Source organism: Barbus barbus, assembly GCF_936440315.1.
Source record: "Barbus barbus genome assembly, chromosome: 10".
In the NCBI taxonomy this organism is placed as follows: domain Eukaryota; kingdom Metazoa; phylum Chordata; class Actinopteri; order Cypriniformes; family Cyprinidae; genus Barbus; species Barbus barbus.
The window spans coordinates 29,820,307-29,844,188 of record NC_136738.1 but is presented as its reverse complement, the minus strand read 5'-3'; the positions used below and the strand labels follow the sequence as shown (position 1 = coordinate 29,844,188).

The 23,882-nt window shown below is 33.8% G+C and overlaps 1 protein-coding gene across 1 annotated transcript in view; it reads left to right on the top strand.

Annotated features, from left to right (window-relative positions):
• The window catches only part of b3galt1b (UDP-Gal:betaGlcNAc beta 1,3-galactosyltransferase, polypeptide 1b), a 143,682-nt gene that overhangs the window by 81,168 nt on the left and 38,632 nt on the right, over positions 1-23,882 (top strand). The window contains exon 3 of the mRNA XM_079426598.1: positions 16,639-16,710. The gene's annotated coding sequence lies outside the window, so the exon portion shown is untranslated. The remainder of the gene's footprint in view (positions 1-16,638; positions 16,711-23,882) is intronic.

Sequence of the window (23,882 nt, the reverse complement as noted above, 5' to 3'; positions counted from 1 at the left end):
GGTCTTGTTTTTTAGGTATGCTCACTCACACAGGCTGCATTTATTTGATCAAAAATGCAGTAAATACTAATTATTGTAAAAAATTATAAACATTTTATTAAAATATATTAAATATTAAAGTATAAAATATTTTTGTGGAAACTGTGGTACATTTTTGTCAGGATTAATAAATATTTCTAGAGAATAGCATTTATTTGGAATATTTAATATAGAATATTTGGAATAAATATGGATTATTTGTAACATTGTAAAAGTCTACAATCACTTTTTATCAGTGTTGGGGGTAACGCATTACAAGTAACGCGAGTTACGTAATAATATTACTTTTTTCAAGTAACTAGTAAAGTAACGCATTACTTTTTAATTTACAAGAAAATATCCGAGTTACTTTTTCAAAAAAGTAACGCCAGTTACTTTTTGGCAGCGGCTATTTGCACTAAGTGTAAATAGCGATAGACGCTATTTACACCAAGTGCAAATAGCATATTTTTTTAGTGACAGATGCTATTTACACTAAGTGCAAATAGCGATGGATTCTATTTACACTATGATAAAATAGCAAGATTTTCTGCTATTTATACTACTTATTGCAAATAGTGGCAATTATCTGCACCTCAGTATTGTAGTACATTATAAAACAGTACGCAATAATAACGTACTGAGTGTAAATTATAATTTTAATTCAAATTTATTATATGGATGCCACCTTATTGGGACAATAAAGCCCTCCCTACACCTACCCTAACCCTACCCGATACTTTATTTTCAACTTTTTGATTATTTCCTTCATTTTTATTGAAAATAAATGCCTTTCTGATGTGATATGAGATTTGAAAAGGGAGAAAAAAAATGTTTGGCAAAAGGTGGGATCGAACTCGGGTCGATCGTGTCAAAAAGCATACGCCTTACCATCTACGCCACTGAAACTAATGTTGAACTAACTTCTTTTTTTATTGTTGACTAACCCAATCACACGTTAGTGGGGGGAGTTAGTGTAAATAGCCTTTGCCAACAAGATGGGCTATTTGCACTTAGTGTAAATAGACACTCCGTTACTTTTTCCCCATATATTGACTGACAGTGCGCTGTGTGAGCATGCTGTTACTATAGATCTAAATGTGAATGTGCATGAATTCATCCCACTCGCAAAAAACAGATTTAGTATTCATCAAAATGAATTAAAAAAGTGAAATGCAAACTCAGAATATGACGCAAACTGCAATAATTAAATATGTTAAACAACACAAATGTATCTAATCCCATTTTATTAACCAATGTCTTTGCTGCTGACCTTTGATGATCCAGTTCAACCATACTAATAAGCAAAAATGACTTTAGATAAACTAACAATTGTACTTCATTGTTTTTTTATTGCCAACGAGTGTTAAACCTTCTTATCCTGAGTTTTACTTTACAGGCGTGAATTGACTTTTCCTTCACAAGATACAGGGCTTTTACATTTGTATTAATGTAATTTATTGTATTAAAAACAATCAAGCCCTGCTCATACTTAAAAAGTAACGCAAAAGTAACGTAACGCATTACTTTCCATAAAAAGTAGCTAAGTAACGCAATTAGTTACTTTTTTAGGGAGTAACGCAATATTGTAATGCATTACTTTTAAAAGTAACTTTCCCCAACACTGCTTTTTATCAATTTAATGCATTCTTGCTGAATAAAACTATTTTCTTAAAAAAAAAACTTTCTATGAAGTAAATATGTACATGTAATTCTTGTGGAAATTTTTGTAAATAAACATAAATTGTTTGAATTAGTGACTTTCTGACTTAAAAATAAAGTTGAATGGTAAAATAAAAAGAAACAGTGATATGCATTAGATAGCTAAGTAAAACTGCTTCAAACTATTCAGGCTGTGAGTGAACTCAAAATTATCTCAAATTATTCAGAATGAATCACTAATTGATTCAACACACTTTACTAACCTGTGACCAGTTCATTGAAAAGAACCTCAAATGCATGAATTGTATGTGAGTCAGGCATTGCTAATTCTAAACTTCTCACATCTAGTCAGATCAGGTCACTTTTAAAGGGATAGTTCACCAGAAATGGTTGACAGTACCCATTCACTTCCATAGTATGGAAAAATACTATAGAAGTGAATGGCTACTGTCAACTGGCTATCCACATTCTTATATTTTCAGTATTTTATTTTGTGTGTCCAGCAGAAGAAGAAGCTCATACAGGTTTGGAAAAAAACTTAGGGTGAAATAATGGTGACAGAATATTTTGTATTTTTGGGTGAACTGTCCCTTTAAGCGCTTTATACAGCAGAGATAGTTTCAAAGCAGCTTCACAGTATTAAACAGGAAAGTAACAGAATCAGTAATGCAAACTTCAGATATAAGACAAATCCAAATTCCTCTGTAAAGCAGCTCTAACAAGACAATAGTGTCATTATTCAGCTCAAGTCAGTTCAGTGTTGAACTCATCTGGTCTCCTCTCATTTCAGTATAACCTCAGTTATACGGTATGTTGCTTTCTCACTGCGTTGCCTGTTTCAAACACACACACACCTCCCACTCACAGGAAGCTATTGTTGAGTGATGATAGGCCTTCAGTGTCCTCTGTCACCTCCTCCTGCATGTGCTCTGCATGCGTGTGATGGAGAGAAAGAGAGAGTGCTTGTTTCCTCCAGGGTTTTGTCTTGTAAGATGCCCCAAATGCAGAATCGCAGCTCTCTACCCCGGGCTTTGTGCTGTTGGTTTGGCCATCTGCTCAGGAAACACTCTTTTATCAATCAAAAGCAATAAGAAAGTGCTGTTGAAGATTGTTCAGCCACTCATACTAAACTCCGTACAGCTTGGGGAGGTTCATAGAAATACAGTCAAATAATCAACGTTATCCACACACTGCAAAAAATGATTTTCTTACTTCGCATTTGTGTCGTTTTCCATTACAAATACATATCTGTCAACCCTCCCATTTTTCCAGACATTCTCCAGTATTTTGCTATTCTTTCCCCCTATCATCCCGTTTAAATATTTGGCCGTATTTCTCCCAAATATTTAATCTGTTTCAGATTTAAGGCCATAAAAAGTCTTAAATGGTACAACAGTGTCTTAAATTTGGGCACAGAATACAAGAATTGAGATAAACTGTAGCTTACACTTCAATAGGCTATGGTTTTATTGATTAAATATTAGCTCTGCAAGTTACAAAGTCAGGTGCTGCGCTGCTTTGTTTACTGTGATTACCTGGAAAATTGCTATATTTCTGCCGTTCCAAAAGCGCCACCTGCTGGCAGAGATTAAATTAGCATTTTTCAATAAGCCATTCTGCTCTTTTTGTTTAGACCAATGCCAAACTCAACCCTTATTTTTATGTTTTTCTGATATTTTTTTCTCAGTTTAAGCAAAAAACTCACTTAATTTTGCCACATTTTTCAGACAACAAGACTTAATTTCTTATGTTATGTTGCTTCTCAAGTAAATGTATCTTGAATTAAGAATGTATTACAAAGACGAATATTTTTTCGCAGTGCACCATTTAGAATGAACCAATATAACAACACATAGTAATAAACAACAGTTTGTATCTATATTAATTTGTACTAAAATATTTTAATGCATGAAAAATGCCTCTATCAACAGTTTTTGAGTGAGACTGAACATTCTGGTTTTCAGAATTCAGAATCTGAATTTTGTGATTCAAGTGAGTGGACAATTTGAAGTGATTCATGTGAATGAATCATATTTACCAGTTCATATGCTGCTTTTGCTCTTGTTTTAGAATGGAGATGCTATTAAAACAACATTAAAACATCATAATGGAATCAAAGATAGCGCATTAAAAGTCATATTCGCAGTGTTACCTCATTTTTTATATAGTCAATTAAATCATAGTGAATATATTGTGAATTTTACAGTATATCACCCAATCCTAGTATGTGCAACAGGTAATATATCTTAATACAAGTATGTGTGCAAATTTAAAGCAAACATTGTAAATCTTTTATATGTAGATATGCATGGTTGGATGTTTTTGTGTTTTGATCTGTTTGAGTGATTTCTCCCTAATAGTCTTTCCACCGCAGTGCAGCAAGGTCCCTGATAATGAAGTGACTCTTGTATGTCCTTCAGCAACATGAGCAAGTCTATACATAAGCATTTTCTACAACATTTGTACAAAATATTCTGCAGTAGAAGCATTAAAAGACACACAAAGGCTCTTCCCATCATGAGCTCATCTAGAATGTCTTAAAACGCTGTCTTAAAATTTTAAGACCAAACGAGAAAATGCTTTTGTATATATATTTGTATATATTTTTAATTTATTTATTTAATTGAATGAACTTGAACTTCTGATTGCCTTAATATGTTGTTTGCTGTAATGAAGGCAACACTTGAGCAACATGAACAAAACCTAATGATCATGTTCTCTAAAGAAATCTTGATCCAAGTAGCATCTTGAACTTCATCTAACTCTGTACAGAGTCACATGATCAATGATACTTGACACTCAAATCACACTTGAGCCTTAGGCTGGCCACAATAAAATGCATTTGTTATTTTCAGGTTTGCAGTAAATTAGAAACTAAATGTCAGATTTTCAGACTTTTGGACTCTATTGTAGTTGGACATATGAGGTGAAAGAGCCAGAAACAGATTGGAAAATAAGAGAATTTGAGTGTGTGTGAAAAAAAAAGAGACTAAGGCTGAAAGAAGAGACATTTGTCATCTGCTCATGTCCTCATATTCGACAGAGAAACAGATTTCACCGCACATATACGGCCACTGCGTCTCAGCTGAATTAGTCTCTCTGTTGTCAAATACTTGCACTGGATAGCCATATACATCCAGTTTTTGTTTTTATACTGAGTATATTTTCTACCCCATAATGTCTTTGCACCTGTGCATCATAATTTAGACATCATTTAGTACATTTATCAAGCAGTTTTTATTGTGAAGCCTGTTGGCTGAGGATTTGTTCAGACAGGCAGCAAAAATCTGATTTTCTGGCATATTTGATTCAGATGTGTAGTTTAGGTTTTTTTTTTTTTGGTAGTCTGAACTGGGTCTCAGGTTTCTGAGTGAACTGTATAGTAGGGCTGACGCGATTCGTCGGCTATAGCGGCTATAGCATTTCTGTCCTAAAGAAATGGACAAATATTAAAGATTAAGTGGACATTTGAATTAAATGGTGCTTGGTCAATATTAAACAAGGATTAGATCGCATATTAATGTGTAAAAGCAGGCCTTTGTTGTGATGCGTCATCCACATTAGCTCTATTTTTTATAATACATTATGTATTTTAACAGTTTTGTTCAATAAAACTATATGATTTCTTGCTTTTGATATTTATTTGAACTAATTATCATTGCATCATTGCTCTTATATATGTATTTTAAGTCATTTTAAAAGCTATTGTTCACTTACATCTATTTTTATTACCACAAAAAAATGTAATTGAGTTTTACAGTTTTATCTGTATAAAATTCAGTTTTCCATTATTTTCTGGATTGCATTTTAATGTTTCCATGAAATTTTTATAATCAAAAGCATCTCCAATTAACTGATTTTATATATTTTTTTAAAAAGTATTTTTCTTTTTTTCTTTTTTCCAGAAATACTGCACATTTACATTTCTCACCTAAACAAATTCTGGTAAATAATATTTCTGGTAAATACTCCTTTAAAAATATTTTTTTAATTATAATTTTATTATTATTAGACTAGAACACGTGGATATGTTTTCTTTCTTACACTATAATACTGAACTGATTTCTAAAATTAATCGTTTAGATTAATCGATTAATCGATAAATTAGTCGATAGATTAATCAAAATAAAAATAGTCGTTAGTGGCAGCCCTACTGTGTAGGGGTTTAAGTCAATATTTAATTTACAATTAACCAACATCAGAGAACCTTGAACATGCAAATGTGTTGTTAAATTATTGAAACGTTAACTAATTAAATCTCAGGGGTACTTCAAGTAAATATTTTTAGGTCAAAGGGGTTTGGCTGACAAAAAATTGCAAACATTTTGCTCTAGCTCTACAAGCAGATCATGGCATTAGCAAAGCCAAGGTCACAGGATTGATTCTTAGTGAATGATATACTGAACAAATGTTTAATTCAGATCTGTCTTAAAGAAGCTCTATATATTTAGGTTGCTTTAAGTTCACCAAAGCACAATGACATGCAATTATGAGGGGAAGTCTGCAATGCATATGCATGCAACGGAATAGAACAAATGTGCATTTTGTGGAATACTTGAAACAACATTATAAAGTGATTCAGTCCTAAAGATTGTATTTGTGCTCTGTGTGCACAAATCCAACAAATTCTCCTTTAGTCTCTCTATGTTGTGCCAGTAAGTGTTCTGTTGAAATACATTGTTGATTTGTACTGTGAAAAAGTTTGTGTTAAGCTTGTATTAATAGGATATGAATGTGAAAATTTATGTTTTTTATTCAATACGGTCAGACTCGCAAAAGCCTTTAACCAGACCACCAGCCTGTGGCCTGTATTAGATTTGGACCGCAGACAGCAGGTAGCAGAACAAACTCTGCACTCTTTGATTAGGCTGGATCTAAATTTGCACTAATAAATCACACCCCTGAATGTGATCGTACGGTTTTCTCTCCGTTTTGTAAGAAATCAAATTACTGTGGGATTTTATTGAGCTATAACGTAATCATAAAAGAGTGAGGATTCACTCGGCTCTTGGTCTAAACTCAAACTTGATATCATCTGCCTCCTCCGGTTTGCGTTATCAATGAGACACATGAGACAGTGAGAAAATAGAGGTATGTGATCAATGTGGATCAGGGATTCCCAAACTTTTTTCCTCATCTAATCTTTTGTCCTAAAATATTTATGTAAGTCCCTCCTGAGATTTTAAATTAATATTTCAATAACACATATGCATGTTCATGGTTCTTTAATGTCAGTTAATAGCCACATGGCATGCAGGTAAACAAATAAAATATTTAAAATGCTTTTAAGTGTTTTATGTTGAGTGTTTCTACTGTATTTTAAATTTTTATGATTTTATTAATAATTAGCTTTTCTTCAACCCATAAACCCCAGTTTGAGGAACCCTGTCTTAAATCATTATCTGAATTTAAAGAGAAATGTTTGAATTGTTATTGCAGACTTCAAAAACAAACAAACAAAAAAAAAAAACAACTGAGAAATGTTTACTTAGAATTCAGTAAAAAATAGTCAGAATTTCTAGATGTAAGTCTCACAATTCAAAACTTTTGTCTGGCAATTCTGAGTTCACAACTTTGGAATTCTGAGTTTACGACTTTGGAATTCTGAGTTTACGACTTTGGAATTCTGAGTTTACGACTTTGGAATTCTGAGTTTACATCTCGCAATTCTGAGTTTAGAACTTTGGAATTCTGAGCTTACATCTCTTAATTCTCAGTTTACGACTTTGGAATTCTGAGTTTACAGCTCGCAATTCTGAGTTTACAACTTTGGAATTCTGAGTTTACATCTCTTAATTCTCAGTTTACAACTTTGGAATTATGAGTTTACATCTCGCGATTTTGAGTTTACGACTTTGGAATTCTCAGTTTACAGCTCGCAATTCTGAGTTTATGACTTTGGAATTCTGAGTTTACATCTTCCAATCCTGTGTTTGCGACTTTGGAATTCTTAGTGAACATCTTGCAATTCTGAGTTTACGACTTTGGAATTCTGAGTTTACATCTCGCAATTTTGAATATATGACTTGAAATTCTAATTTTATTTCTCACAATTCTGAGTTCATGACTTGGAATTCTGAGTTTACATCTCACAATTTTGAGTTTATTTCTCACAATTCTGAGTTTACATTAATTCTAATATAAACATAAAATTATAATTGTGAAATAATGAAATAAAATGATTGTGAATTGTGAAATACACTGAACAAAATTATAAATGCAACACTTTTGTTTTTTCCCCCATTTTTCATGAGCTGAACTCAAAGATCTAAGACTTTTTCTATGTACACAAAAGGCCTATTTCTCTCAAATATTGTTCACAAATCTGTCTAAATCTGTGTTAGTGAGCACTTCTCCTTTGCCGAGATAATCCATCCACTTTACAGGTGTGGCATATCAAGATGCTGTTTAGACTGTCAAATACTTTGTGAGTACTTCCCCAATGACAAGCTGTTGGACCCCTAAAGGTACAATTTTTGCACATTGTCTTTGAGAGAAACATCTGAAAAATACAGACTTAAGCAGAGGTCCGTTTAATCTCATTGATGCGTAAAAGAACCAGTCAAGATATTATAGAGATCTCATGCATGCTTTTTTCTTTCCTATGGGTCAGGACTTGACAAAATGAGTCACTAATTGTTCCTGCCCACCAGTCCTGCATTGCATAATGATTTATGAAAGAAAGGCTGTATGCATGAAATAGGCAGAGGGATATCATGCAAGATTTAGCACGTTTTTCTGATGACCTCCATGTGGCAGAGCGCCAGTGAATCCCTCTGGGCTTTTGTGCTGTGCTGTTCGTACAGTTAAGGTGAGTGTAAATACATCCTCCATCACAATTCCAGATAGCAAAGGCTACAGCAAGGTCACGGGAGAACAAGGATCTGCTCTTCATTGACAGAAAACTCTCCCGATAAAAGCCACAGCTTAAGAGCAGTAGGTGGAGGACATGGGGCCTTAGATTTCACGGTGTTCAGACCGAAAGTCAGTGTAATAAGAAACCCCTGGAGATTATGTGAATAGAATATTATTTGTAGAGCACTTACAGTATATGGAGAACCATAATTTCAGTTCTGAGAATTTTCCTATTAAGCATATTGCATAGCCTCATGATTGAACTTTTGAAAGCTACTTTTACTAATGTTATTAATCCTTTAGGATTTGGAATATGTATGTTTGTTTGTTTTTTTTCTTTTTTATATTTTGTGCAATTTGATTTAATTGATTAATTGACTTATAATACTGTATATTCAGTAAATGCTTTAATATATATGAAATATATATTAATTTATATTAAACACACACACACATACTGTGTGTGTGTGTGTGTGTGTGTGTGTGTAATATTTATATATAATTTTTGAATTTTCAACATTATATTTCCATATAATTTACACATTTTATTATTTTTTATTTCTATAGTTAGTATCTATCTATCTACACAATGGAGTTTTTCTACATTTTCTTTCTACATTTTCTTTATATATTTATTTCCTTATTTATTTCTTTTTATTTTCTACATTATTTTTTTATATCTCTTTATTCTCACTGGATGTCAACAATTGACTCATCTGTGTCTGCTTTAATTTCTCAGAAGAAGTTTGAGATGAAACATCTGAGATAGAGTTGATACTGAAATGAAACATGACTGGAAAGTCTATGGAGCTGCGGACGAGAAGCAATAAAATGTTCCTCTGGGTCGCATCCATCTGCGCTATCCAAATCCAGTCATCTCGCCAGACAATAAATCCTTGTAGAATGAATGGTTTGTGTCTGTGAACGATCAGCTGTCAAACGCAAAAGAACTTCTGCAGCCTCATCAGTAAATGTGAAGAGGTGAGCTCTCATTCCCGCTTTATCACACACCAGTCTGTGCGAATTGGAGTCTTCACAGATGACAAAGTGAAGGCAGGTGACATGACAGAACTTTAGAGCAGGACTTGAGCGCGGCTGGATCTCGCAGCAGTCGTTCTGTCTTTGCTGGTGAGCGGCGGGTGTCTTTGTCTCTGCGGTGGTATTCTCAGCACGGATGCTGATCCAGGCAGTTGCTAGCAGCCGTCTCTAAGGAGTCCCCCATCATTTTAATCGAGCCACAGAACGAGCCACAGAAACATAAGCAGATGTCAGGCTTTATTAAATATAGAGGGAGATTTTTATAGACGCTGCTTTGGTGAACTTGATATATTAGTCTCTCGCATGTTACTTGTTTACTTACTGTATTGACACACACAGATACTGTATTGACACACACAGATATAATTATAGACAAAGCCTGCCACCTGTCCCAACGGGCCTATGAATATGAAGGTCTGAGGTTATAATTGATTGTTTTAGTGTTACTCTGTTACATACGAGCATGCAACTGAACCTGATTTACTGATGGGAGTTGCATGCTCATATTACGATTGGGTGTTCAAAACAACATAATGTCAATATTGGACAGCATGTCCTACAGAAACCCTGTATAATTACGGTCCAAAAGGTGCTTTCTTAGGAGGAGATTCACATAAGACAAAGTTTAGCTTTTAACAATAGCTGAATGGAGCACAATAAAATGCACAGGGGCCGTTTTTAAGAAGTTGCACTGAGCAAATAGCAATATGCAACATAAAGGGCAAAAGACACGCGTCTGCAAGTGTACAAAATATAAAGAAAATAGTTTATACCGGTGGTTTTCAACCTGGGGGTCTCAGCAAACTTCCACGGGGCCTGCAAGATGTTCATTTTATACATTTATATTAAAGTTGTCATATGACGTTGCTAAAATGAACATTATTTGGTGTAATGCAATGTGTTTATGTGGTTTAAGGTAAAAAAAAACACATTACTTTCCACATAATGTACATTATTGTTGCTCCTCTGTGCTCCGCCTTTCTGAAACGCGTACATTTTTACAAAGATCATCGTTCTGAGAAGCAAGGCGTGCTCTGATTGGCCAGCTATCCAGTGTGTTGTGATTGGTCGAATACCTCACGCCCCTTACCATGTTGTGATGCCATGTCCTGGCGTGACAACACAAAAACAATAAAACCCATTATAATCGAGGCATTTGTTGCATCCAGTGGGGACATAATTACTGATTATAACGACTTATACTGTCTTTTTATGCGTTGCGTTGCATTGTGCTGCGTAAACATTACCATGTCTGCATTTGTGATCAGAGAAACGACAAACAACAAGCACTACTCTACACAGCTCAAAACTCAGAAGACCCCACCGGGTACCACTCATCTCCACTACAAATAGGAAAAAGAGGCTACAATTTGCACGAGCTCACCAAAATTGGACGGTTGAAGACTGGAAAAATGTTGCCTGGTCTGATGAGTCTCGATTTCTGTTGAGACATTCAGATGGTAGAGTCAGAATTTGGCGTAAACAGAATGAGAACATGGATCCATCATGCCTTGTTACCACTGTGTAGGCTGGTGGTGGTGGTGTAATGGTGTGGGGGATGTTTTCTTGGCACACTTTAGGCCCCTTAGTGCCAATTGGGCATCGTTTAAATGCCACGGCCTACCTGAGCATTGTTTCTGACCATGTCCATCCCTTTATGACCACCATGTACCCATCCTCTGATGGATACTTCCAGCAGGATAATGCACCATGTCACAAAGCTCGAATCATTTCAAACTGGTTTCTTGAACATGACAATGAGTTCACTTTACTAAAATGGCCCCCACAGTCACCAGATCTCAACCCAATAGAGCATCTTTGGGATGTGGTGGAACGGGAGCTTCGTGCCCTGGATGTGCATCCCACAAATCTCCATCAACTGCAAGATGCTATCCTATCAATATGGGCCAACATTTCTAAAGAATGCTTTCAGCACCTTGTTGAATCAATGCCACGTAGAATTAAGGCAGTTCTGAAGGCGAAAGGGGGTCAAACACAGTATTAGTATGGTGTTCCTAATAATCCTTTAGGTGAGTGTATATATATATATATATATATATATATATATATATATATATATATATATACACATAGGAATACACAGCACTTTGACAGAGATTCTTTTATTGCAGAAAACTGTCCACACAGAAATATGGTGGTTTACAGACACAGCACAATAAAGGGAACAGAGCAGGTGATTTGAACTCTGGCAGTAATTGTCTTAAAATTTATTGTTGAATCTTCAAGTGCTGGTCGAAGAAAATGGATTTAGAGATGAGACGCTCAGAGAGGGTTTTATTGTGCAGACTGTGTTGGTAAAGCATGGTTAAGCATGGGACTCTAAAGTCAGACACAAAGTGAAAAAAGGATTAAACAAATTCAAGAAAGACTAGTTGACCTCACTAATAGATGGATTTTGGGTGACTAGTTGACAGTTAATTAAACAATATTTTGTGACATTTTATCAATTGTCTGCTGTTAGTTTATGATGTTGTTGCACAAGGTAGCTCCACCTACAGTAAAATCTCACTGGTCTAAAATCATGCTCCGCATAATTGCATATTAAACTGGTGGTAGCACTTTTAGCTTAGTTTAGCATAGATCATTGAATTGGATTAGACTATTAGCATCTCGCTCAAAAAATGACTAAAATGACGCAATGATATTACACAGTGACTGAAAGTAGTCTCCAGCTATGTCATAACTAGTTATCTAGCTGGGGACTACTTTCAGGCGCTGCGTAATATCATTGCACTCACGGTACGGCAGCAAAGTTCCTTGATTATTATTACGCCGGAATGAGAGTATAGTTCTTAGCCATATCGGCCTAGAAAATCACAACTTTTCATTTTCCATCTGTCTTAGTACACGGTGTAACTACAGAAGAGTCAAGTTTTAAATAGTAAAAATATCGAAACTCTTTGGTCATTTTTGAGCGAGATGCTAATGGTCTAATCAGATTCAATGATCTATGCTAAGCTAAGCTAAAATTGCTACCGCCAGACCCGGAGATCAGTTAACAACAACAACACTTTTCCTTGAACTGTCCGAGAGTTGCCAAGGAAGGTGAAATTTTGATCAGCATTAAATTTGTCTGCTTTTAATCATTCATAAATCTTCTAACCTCTCTGCACTGTGTAGTCCGGATCTATTTGCATTTCACAGGCCGGAGCGACTGCAGTTTTACTTCACCGTCTCAGACAAATTGCTGCATCAATTGTTGCATCACGTCTGGTTAGGACATGCTGTTAGATGGGGAGTTAAGTTTGTTTCAACATCATCTGTGTATTCAGATTTTTGTGTTAAACCTGAGCAAGGTCTCACAGGAAGCAATGAAAAGCTTAATTTGTTTTTGTAATATCTTGAGTTATGTGAGCTGTTCTTCACTTGCACACCCATAACAGAATCTGTAGGGAGTGCAAGTACATGATTATAATCATCAGTATGCACTAGTCTGATTTTTTTGCAGCCTCGGAGGGCCAAAGCTTTGAGCTCAATACTGCAACATTCAAAGAGTCAATTATGTACATTGTAGAGCTGCAAAAAATAATAAAATAGTGCTGGTTGAATTTCAGCATAACTGGTGGTGATGCTTCCTTTCATTATTGTCAATAAGCATCATGAGGTTATGAAATGCAAATGTTTCTTTGTGTTGTATGTATTTGCAGTGATTTGCTGCCTGTTGTTAAAGCCTTTCTAAATGAAGGATTTGAAATACAGTAGTCAATATAAACTACAACTCAAAAGTTTGAGGATGAAAGGTATATTTATTCAATTATTTGATTTATTCAGCAAGGACACATTAAATTAATCAAAAGTGACAGTAAAACATGTATAATGTAAAAAAAATATTTCTACTTCAAATAAATGCTGTTCTTTTATTCTCCGGTAACACTTTATAATAACTGCACGCTATGAATCATTAGGTAAGCATTAGTAAATAGTCAATTCATCCTTTATAAAGCATTGTTCCAACATTAATAGTCATTAATAAGCAGTTTATAAATACAGCTATAAATGCCTTGTTCTTGAGCATATCTATAATGTTTAATAGTTGTATTTTCTTACTTTATTAATGATCAATTTATCATTTCTAAGTTATTTACAAACCAGTTATTTAGTTGTCAGTGGTTCATACAATCGTTTAGAAACTATTTAAATGTACATTTATAAATCTTATTTAGACACAGGATAATAGTTGCTATGTTTGTTACTAAATGCTTTATTAACACCTATTCCTGCTGTAATTCATGATTAAGTCAGGTAGTTATAAAACATTTAGTAGTTGCCAGTCATCTATTTGTGTGAGCTCATCTAAAGTGAGGACTATTTCTACCTTATAAAGCATTTACAAAGCAGATTTAAAGGCTCATTTATCTTCCAAACAGAAAAGTTAAACACAGAGGGATACAGAACACAGATATATTTATTTCAAGATGCTAAAAAATTAAACTGTACATTTGATTTTAAAAAATGAAAAATAAAACGCTGCAATTTCATCAAAAAAAAGTGTACTGTACAGTTTCATTTTTTTGCATCTTGAAATAAATATTTCTGTGTTCTGTATCCCTCTGTGTTGTGTTTGTTTAACTTTTCTGTTTGGGAGATAAATGAGTCTTTAAATCTCCTTTGTAATAGATATGCTCATAAATCAAGAACAAGGCATTTATAGCTGTATTTATAAACTGCTTACTAATGAATGTTAATGTTGGGACAATGCTTTATAAATGATGAATTGACTATTTACTAATGCTTACCTAATGATTCATAGCGTGCAGTTATGTGCACTATTAAAATTAATCAATTAATTACGTTGTAAACAAAACTGTATGTTTGAGTATTTGAGTCATTTGAGAATGTTTCACAGTGTTTCTTTTTAATTCTTTGTGAAATTTACTTGCAATTTCTGACTGAAAAAATGTCTATCTATCTATCTATCTATCTATCTATCTATCTATCTATCTATCTATCTATCTATCTATCTATCTATCTATCTATCTATCTATCTATCTATCTATCTATCTATCTATCTATCATTCAATTGTTCTATCTATCGTTCTATCTCTGTGTGTGTGTATGTATATATACAAACCCGATTCCAAAAAAGTTGGGACACTGTACAAATTGTGAATAAAAACAGAATGCAATGATGTGGAAGTTTCAAATTTCAATATTTTATTCAGAATACAACATAGATGACATATCAAATGTTTAAACTGAGAAAATTTATCATTTTAAGGGAAAAATAAGTTTATTTTAAATTTCATGGCATCAACACATCTCAAAAAAGTTGGGACAAGGCCATGTTTACCACTGTGTGGCATCCCCTCTTCTTTTTATAACAGTCTGCAAACGTCTGGTGACTGAGGAGACAAGTTGCTCAAGTTTAGGAATAGGAATGTTGTCCTAATACAGGCTTCTAGTTGCTCAACTGTCTTAGGTCTTCTTTGTCGCATCTTCCTCTTTATGATGCGCCAAATGTTTTCTATGGGTGAAAGATCTGGACTGCAGGCTGGCCATTTCAGTACCCGGATCCTCCTTCTACGCAGCCATGATGTTGTAATTGATGCAGTATGTGGTTTGGCATTGTCATGTTGGAAAATGCAAGGTCTTCCCTGAAAGAGACAACGTCTGGATGGGAGCATATGTTGTTCTAGAACTTGGATATACCTTTCAGCATTGATGGTGCCTTTCCAGATGTGTAAGCTGCCCATGCCACACGCACTCATGCAACCCCATACCATCAGCGATGCAGGCTTCTGAACTGAGTGCTGATAACAACTTGGGTTGTCCTTGTCCTCTTTAGTCCGGATGACATGGCGTCCCAGTTTTCCAAAAAGAACTTCAAATTTTGATTCGTCTGACCACAGAACAGTTTTCCACTTTGCCACAGTCCATTTAAAATAAGCCTTGGCCCAGAGAAAACGCCTGCGCTTCTGGATCATGTTTAGATATGGCTTCTTTTTTGACCTATAGAGTTTTAGCCGGCAACGGCGAATGGCACAGTGGATTGTGTTCACCGACAATGTTTTCTGGAAGTATTCCTGAGCCCATGTTGTGATTTCCATTACAGTAGCATTCCTGTATGTGATGCAGTGCCGTCTAAGGGCCCGAAGATCACGGGCATCCAGTATGGTTTTTCGGCCTTGACCCTTACGCACAGAGATTGTTCCAGATTCTCTGAATCGTTGGATGATATTATGCACTGTAGATGATGATAACTTCAAACTCTTTGCACTTTTTCTCTGAGAAAATCCTTTCTGATATTGCTCCACTATTGTTCGCCGCAGCATTGGGGGAATTGGTGATCCTCTTGGCATCTTGACTTCTGAGAGACACTGCCACTCTGAGAGGCTCTTTTTATACCCAATCATGTTGCCAATTGACCTAATAAGTTGCAAATTGGTCCTCCAGCTGTTCCTTATATGTACATTTTAACTTTTCTGACCTCTTATTGCTACCTGTCCCAACTTTTTTGGAATGTGTAGCTCTCATGAAATCCAAAATGAGCCAATATTTGGCATGACATTTCAAAATGTCTCACTTTCAACATTTGATATGTTATCTATATTCTATTGTGAATAAAATATAAGTTTATGAGATTTGTAAATTATTGCATTCCTTTTTTATTCGTAATTTGTACAGTGTCCCAACTTTTTTGGAATCGGGTTTGTATATATATATACACATACATGCATACATATATTATTCATTATTAATTCATTAATTTAAAATTGTAATAATATTTCACACTTTTCACAATTTTACAATTCACTGTATTTTTGATTAAATAAATGCAGCCTCTGTGTGCAAAAAATTAATAAGTAAATAATAATAATTACATTTTACTGACCCTAATCTTTTGAAGTATTGGCATTATAAATATATTTACTGTATATATATTAATGCATTTCAGTATTTTATTTTATGGCTGTATTTTTTTGCATTGTCCTGTAAACAATTCCGGCTGATTTACAATCAAAACCACTGCTTTAAAGAACATCTGCACACTAGATGAGTGAAAACTTATATTGAACTAATCAAGTTTGTTTTTTTCCCTCCCAGCAGGACACTTGCACCTTCAGAATGAGAGCCAAGCATTTCCAGTTCAACTACAGCTGAAACATCACGACACAAGTAAGTTCTTCAGGTTTCTTTCGTGAAGATTCTTAGTAAAACAGCATTTTAAAGTACATAAAAATAGGACTTGCACAATTTTTCATTTTTATTAGCTTACTGGATGTCTAAATAAGCAGCTTTTGTAAATGGCATGTAACAGCCGGCTCATGCAGTTGACAAAACAATAGCTGCTTGCACTGTCTGATATCTTTCAGGGTGAATCACAAGAATTTTGGCTTGTATGTGGACAGTCTGCTGTGTGGTTGTTTTAATTATTCACTTTATTCCATAAACAAAAGTACTATATGCACATAGATTAAATTTCCATCATAAATGAAACCTATTCAGAAGCTGGAGCAATTTAAAATACTAACATATACAGTATATCGATGCTATACAAATATGTTTGTTTCAGTGCTATTGTAGTATAATTGAGATACTATTATAGTTTTATTAATACTAACTGTATTTTAAATCAGTTTAGAGTGTAGAGTTTTAGTTTTTTGTATGCTTTTGTCATTTTTAATATTTTTTTCAAAGGTTAATTTTTATTCCAGTTTAAGTTTTAGGTACATCAAGTTGAAATAAAATAAGAATGTCTTTTATATATATTTTATTTTTTTACATTTTGTTTCAAGCAACTTTTATTTTGTTTCAAGCAACTTTTATTTTCCAGTTATACATACATATGTATGTAAATACAATGTATGTATATATAGCAATATATAGGTTAACATAAGACATTTCTACATGGGATGTTTGCTTATGCTCACTGCTTTTATTATGAAGGTTATAGAATTTGTCTTCTTCTTCATTGTTATAAATGTCTTGTTATTTAAGCTTTTGAATACGTCAATTTTCCATTGTGAGTAAAAACAAAAAGACTGAATGCTGGCATGAAAGTCCTTGAATTGTCTGAGAGCTGCCAAGGTCGATGAAAATTTGATCAGCATTGAAATGGCCTGTCCTGGTGCGTTTTAATCGCTCAAAAAATCCTCTATATTCCTTGCTCTCACCCTGACGCTGACCAGAACTGAGCTATTTGCATTTTACAGGCCAGAGCGGTCACAGTTTACTTCACCGTCTCAGGCAAACTGCCAATACTGAGGCCAAAGGCAGACAGAAAACACAATCATTGTGGTTTTACTGTGAATGAACCTTAGAATATTACCACTGACTGAGGCCTTTTTCAACAGGCTTGAGTTTTAATAATATTGTAGCCTGAAGATGGAGAGTAAACGGGTTAAATGTGCATAATTTTGATCATTTGAAAGCTTTACTGCAGCACATTTTGAACTTCTAAAAATCAAGATGCTAATTTTCAAGGAAGTATTTCAATAAATTGTATGCCAGACCTTTAAAAGAAATATGCTGTGTATATTTTAAATCAGTTTTTACTTGTAGATGTACATATTAAACTAAATGAGAAATGTATTGTATTTTTATAGTTTTGTCATTTTAAATATTTAAATATTTTATATTTAAATTTTAGTCTAAGTTTTAGTAATTTTGTTATGTGTTTTTTTGTCATTTTTAGTCGTTTCTGTTTGGATATATTTAGTTTTAGTTTGTTATTTTTTGTTATTTAGTTTACCAATAAATGTTAATTAATGCATTAACTATCAAACATGTACTAACATGTAGTCAAGGCTACCGTTATTCATGCATCAATCCATATGACTCCAGTTGTAGTTAAGGATAGTTCATAATTAGTTAGCTCCTTTAATAATCATTAGTATGTGATGAATTAAGTATTAATTTAGGCATTAGTACATGATTATTCCTGTACCCTTATTGTAAAGTGTTACCAGTTAAATTATATTGAAATGAGAAACGTTGGCAACTAGCTGAAATGTTATATATATGTATTATAAAACCTGTAAATGAATTCCCAATTTAAAAAATAAGAAATATAACAATAATATATAATTTTTCTCTAGCCTTTCATTGTGAAAGTTAGTGCAGCATCGGCAGACTGAAATAAACATCCACTCCAAGTAGTGAAATTATGTAAATGATATTATATAAACCCCTATGTTCACTTAATTATGATATTATTGTCATGAAAAAAAAACAAATTGAATGCTATTTCCAGCTTTAAAAATTACAAGTTTAATATTGCATCCAATATGAGGAGGACATGAAAAATGTGCTGCATAGTAGGAATGATCCATTTACGTTAGATTGTAGTTGTCACAGCATGATGAAAATGAATTTATGTAATGGGGTGGAGGGTGGTGGCGGCTCTGGAAAAAGGACAGATGAGGCTTGAGGCAACGAACATCTCCTTCACCCTCCCTTTAGGAGAAATGAGAGGCGAGCATAAACAGCACGGCCGACATTTCATATCACAAATTCATTAAACACAATCAAGATGCTATCTAAATGACTGGCAATAAATGAGTTTCCACTTCAAGCTCTGATTTGAATTGCATGTAATGCTATACTGTATAGAATGTTGCAGTGTTGTGTGATATTGTGACACTGGATTTTATAAAGTGAGGTCTAACATACTAGTTTAGCAGGACGTTTTATTTTTTATGCTTTTTAAATGATACACAAATACTGTAAGGCTTTATTTAATTATGTGTATGTTTTCTTTGAAAGTATTTAACAGATGAATTAGGGATTTTATTTGTTAAATTTTATGTTAAAAAATATACTTAGTTTTGGACAAAATTATTACTTTTTTTCAAAACTGTTGAACAATAGTATAAAGTTTGGACACGCTTGACTGAAAAAAACCCAAATATATATATATATATATATATATATATATATATATATATATATATATATATACATACACATATGAAGAGTTCATTTGCAAAAACCGATAACTCAGTTTAAAAAAAATAATAATTCAGAAATCATGTTTTTTTTTATTGCGCATTCCAAGTAATCTCAATCAAACTGCAGTTGGATTGTTTTGATTAAGTAATAATTTAAATACAGGTAATTTACAAAATTAAAGTTTATTGAAAGCATATATATTTTTTTAAATATTAAAAGTTTGTTTTATAGCAAAAGCAGATAACTCCAACAGTCGTTTTTTGGAAAAGGAAGATAACTCCACATTTAATGTTTTACAGTTTAAAGAAAAAACACTTTTTTTAATCTTTGTAATTGCCTCAAATGACAATGTAGATGCCTGACAAATGTTATTGTTCTATATAATTGTGATCATAAACTGGATTTGATTACATGCAAATAAAACTCTTGACATATATATATATTATATTAATAGCAAATTTTGATTTTTGAATGCTATTAAAAACTGGTTTTATATTTCATTTAATTTATAGGAAAAATAAATAAATAGTATTATAATTAATTAATTAAATTATACATAATGTATATGTACATGTGTTAAATGTAAATATATGTATATGTATAAATTAATTAATTAATTAATTAATAATAGTGCTATTTATGTATGTATTTGTCTTTCCTATATATTATATAACATATTATAGCATTTTAAAAAGTGTTCAATAGCATTCAAAAAAATCTAAATTTGCTATTAATTAATTAATGTGGACAATTGTAGCTTATAGGAATGTAACCATATCAAAAACTCATGATAAGATAATATCTCGATATGGAGTTCACGGTATGATATTTATTGGGATATTTAAAAAAAAAAAGAGACAAAAAAAATTTTAATTTTAAAAAAATTAAAATTTTGTACATTTTAAAGTTAAATTATTCTACATAATGCACTTTGAGAGTTCAAAATTAAGAGCTCCAATTTATGTTCTTAACTAAGTAAACTGAAGTCAGAAAAAAAGTCTTCTTTCCTAATTTCTACACTTGAAAGAGATATTTTGAATTTGGACTGCATTAAACCGCTAGCTGTCAGCAATTCATACTGCACTTTTTCTGCAGCTTTTTTTTTTGACGGAAACAGCTGTAGAACTTTTATTTTGAAGGAAAAGTCCAGCTTCAGTGAAAACAGGCCTACAAAAACGCATCTCACCACAAATCTAGTGAAATGATGTAATCATCTACCGCTAAAATAAAGCATAACTGGTGGCTGCTGTGTTCCCAAACGCACGTTAAACTCACAGCATGTGCAATAAACGAGTTCACTGCATTCATTCAGTGTGAACGGAGCCGTTCTGATTCACGGAAAACAACGGATCACAAGCTGATCGCTTTGGATTAAGCCATATTGTGCTTTCGGGTTTAGTTTGTTGGACGCAGAATGGCCCAAAACACAACTTTAAAGACCTTTTATGTTAGAATAAGAAGTTTTAAAAACTACACTTTTTGTCCGGAAGACCTATCGTTTCATATCGTCATGTGACCACAGTGATATAGAGCCAGTTTGATTGATAATACGCTACATCCCTAGTAGATTAATAATAAAAAATGAGCAGGTGTGTCCAAACTTTAGATCGATCGTGTAATTTAAGCATCGCTGCTGGTAAAGCTCATGGCTAGTGGGTTTTATTTGAACTGGCTTTCTGAAGCAGTAATTGGCCCGACAGCGCTGCTGTGTACGAATGACCTTAAAATTACATAATCTCCTTTATTAAATTCGGATCTCTGCTCTGCACAGGGCATGAAAGTTATGCTAATATGAATTAGCATTGCTTTTCCCAACCTCAAATAGACACCACAGGACTGGTCTCAGACCAGCGTCATCCTGGTAACCTTTAGCATTTGTGCTGTGACTCAGCTGTGCCCAGCTGTTTACCCTGAGTGTATGCGTATCGCCGCTTTGTGTGTTAGATCTTGTGTGTGGAGTGCAGGCCGGGGGAACAGAAGGCAATGAAACCTTAATTACATCCTCCCTTATCTTGCTTCCTTCTCTCTCGTCCTCTGGAGCTGCGCGCTATCAGCACTTTGAATTAGAGTGCTCTGCACGCCGCCGCCGCCGCCTCACCTGTGGATAAACAGCGTTAGGGACCCATTGTTTGAGAAGCATGAACTTCGTCTAAACAATATGCAACCTTCTGCACCACCACATTTTTTCGCTCATGTACCATCCTGCTTCTGCTGTTATCTTGGGGTTTTTCATTAGCCATCTAATAATAATACCAAAGCTGATTTTTACAGAGGCGTAGAAACAATGGCTGACATGGGCTGGGGGAGGGGCGTTATAAAACTTATCAGCTTGGTTAATGAATATGAATTACAAATTGTTGTTTTATGTGACTGGCTTTATGTGGTTTTATGTGAAAATACAATGATCATTTCTGTGATGCAAAGCTGAATTTTTCAGAACAATATTAAGCAGCAAAATATATATATTTTTTATATAGATTCTTTCAATATTGATAATAATTAGATATTGTTCCTCCTTTTTGGCCACGGGGACACTTAATTTCTAGCGATTATCGTCAGTTTGATTTCACAGATACTATTGAACTAAACTGAGCTAGACAGTGACATCACTGAATTCAATAATGAAATGCCTTTAACTGAAAATTTAGTGTTTAATCTTATTATTATACATTACTGACACTCTGTCCTCCAATTTGATACTGTTAAGTGCTTTGACAATCTGTATTATTAAAAGCGCTATATAAATAAAGGTGACTTCACTTGACTTTTGGCTGCAAAATATATTCACGTAATGGATATATATATTCATTCATGATATTTATATGTAATTGTGAATTACATTTTATTAGTTTTCTGTACTGAAAATTCCCACTATGAATACTATATAGGCCTATATACAGTATATTCTTTACCATTATAATAAATTTAAAAACTCTTCTTCATTTACTGATGTTACTTTGATGGTTTTCCCCAGTTCTGCATAGAGGCCTGCATTATGCTGTACGCTCATGTTAATTACAGAAGTGCTTCCACAGACTTGTGTCTCAATTCAGATTAAGTTGATTCATTTAATAGATTGCCTAATTATTAATGTCTAGTAGTTAAATGAAATCCACAGAAATCCACAGCCTTTTAATGTGACCTTTTGTAGTTTTGATGTTTGGCCAAGATCAGTACTCAGCGCTTATTAATTTTAGATGGGGGAAAAAAAAGGAAAAAAATTAGTCTGTACACATTTTCCACTAATTCTCAGTATTTTATTTTATTTTTATTTTTTCTGTTACAACAGTTTTTGAATCAACAAAGAGTAGTTTGAGTGGAGGTCTTCAATTTTGGTAGTATTGATTTCATAATTAGCATTGATAATGTATAAGTATGTGGTTTTTGGCAAAAATGAGCTGCAGTGCTTCATGGTAATAGTGAAACTCTGGCTTCTGAAACTCTTGTTCCAAAAACCATGTTATGGAATCAAGTTCTCATTCTGCTCTGAGCTGAACTTCAGTCCGTGTTCCCGGGATCCAGGTCTCTGGAGTGCAGGACCCAGCTGAATTGACTGTAGTCAGTCATGAATGTATTATTCATGATCAGTGCAAATCCCTCAAGAGGATTCGACGAGGAGTGCTGGGTGAAGATCTGCTGCAGCTCAGCCGAACATCACTGAACTCATATCTATAACCACAGGATGCTGGTCTGTGTTTTCATTCTGGAAATTTTTACTTTTTCAGAAAATCAGAAAAGTGTTCTTCATCTGTTTGAGTATGTAGCATGAAGGATCACAGCCACTGGATCTATCTATCTATCTATCTATCTATCTATCTATCTATCTATCTATCTATCTATCTATCTATCTATCTATCTATCTATCTATCTATCTATCTATCTATCTATATCTCTCTCTCTCTCTCTCTCTCTCTCTCTCTATCTATCTATCTATCTATCTATCTGTCGTTCTATCTATCTGTCCTTCTGTCGTTCTATCTATCTATCTATCTATCTATCTGTCCTTCTGTCGTTCTATCTATCTATCTATCTATCTATCTATCTATCTATCTATCTATCTATCTATCTATCTATCTATCTATCTATCTATCTGTCTATCTGTCTATCTATCTATCTATCTATCTGTCCTTCTGTCGTTCTATCTATCTATCTATCTATCTATCTATCTATCTATCTATCTATCTATCTATCTATCTATCTATCTATCTATCTATCTATCTATCTATCTATCTATCTGTCGTTCTATCTATCTGTCCTTCTGTCGTTCTATCTATCTATCTATCTATCTATCTATCTATCTATCTATCTATCTATCTATCTATCTATCTATCTATCTATCTATCTATCTATCTATCTATCTATCTATCTATCTATCTATCTATCTATCTGTCCTTCTG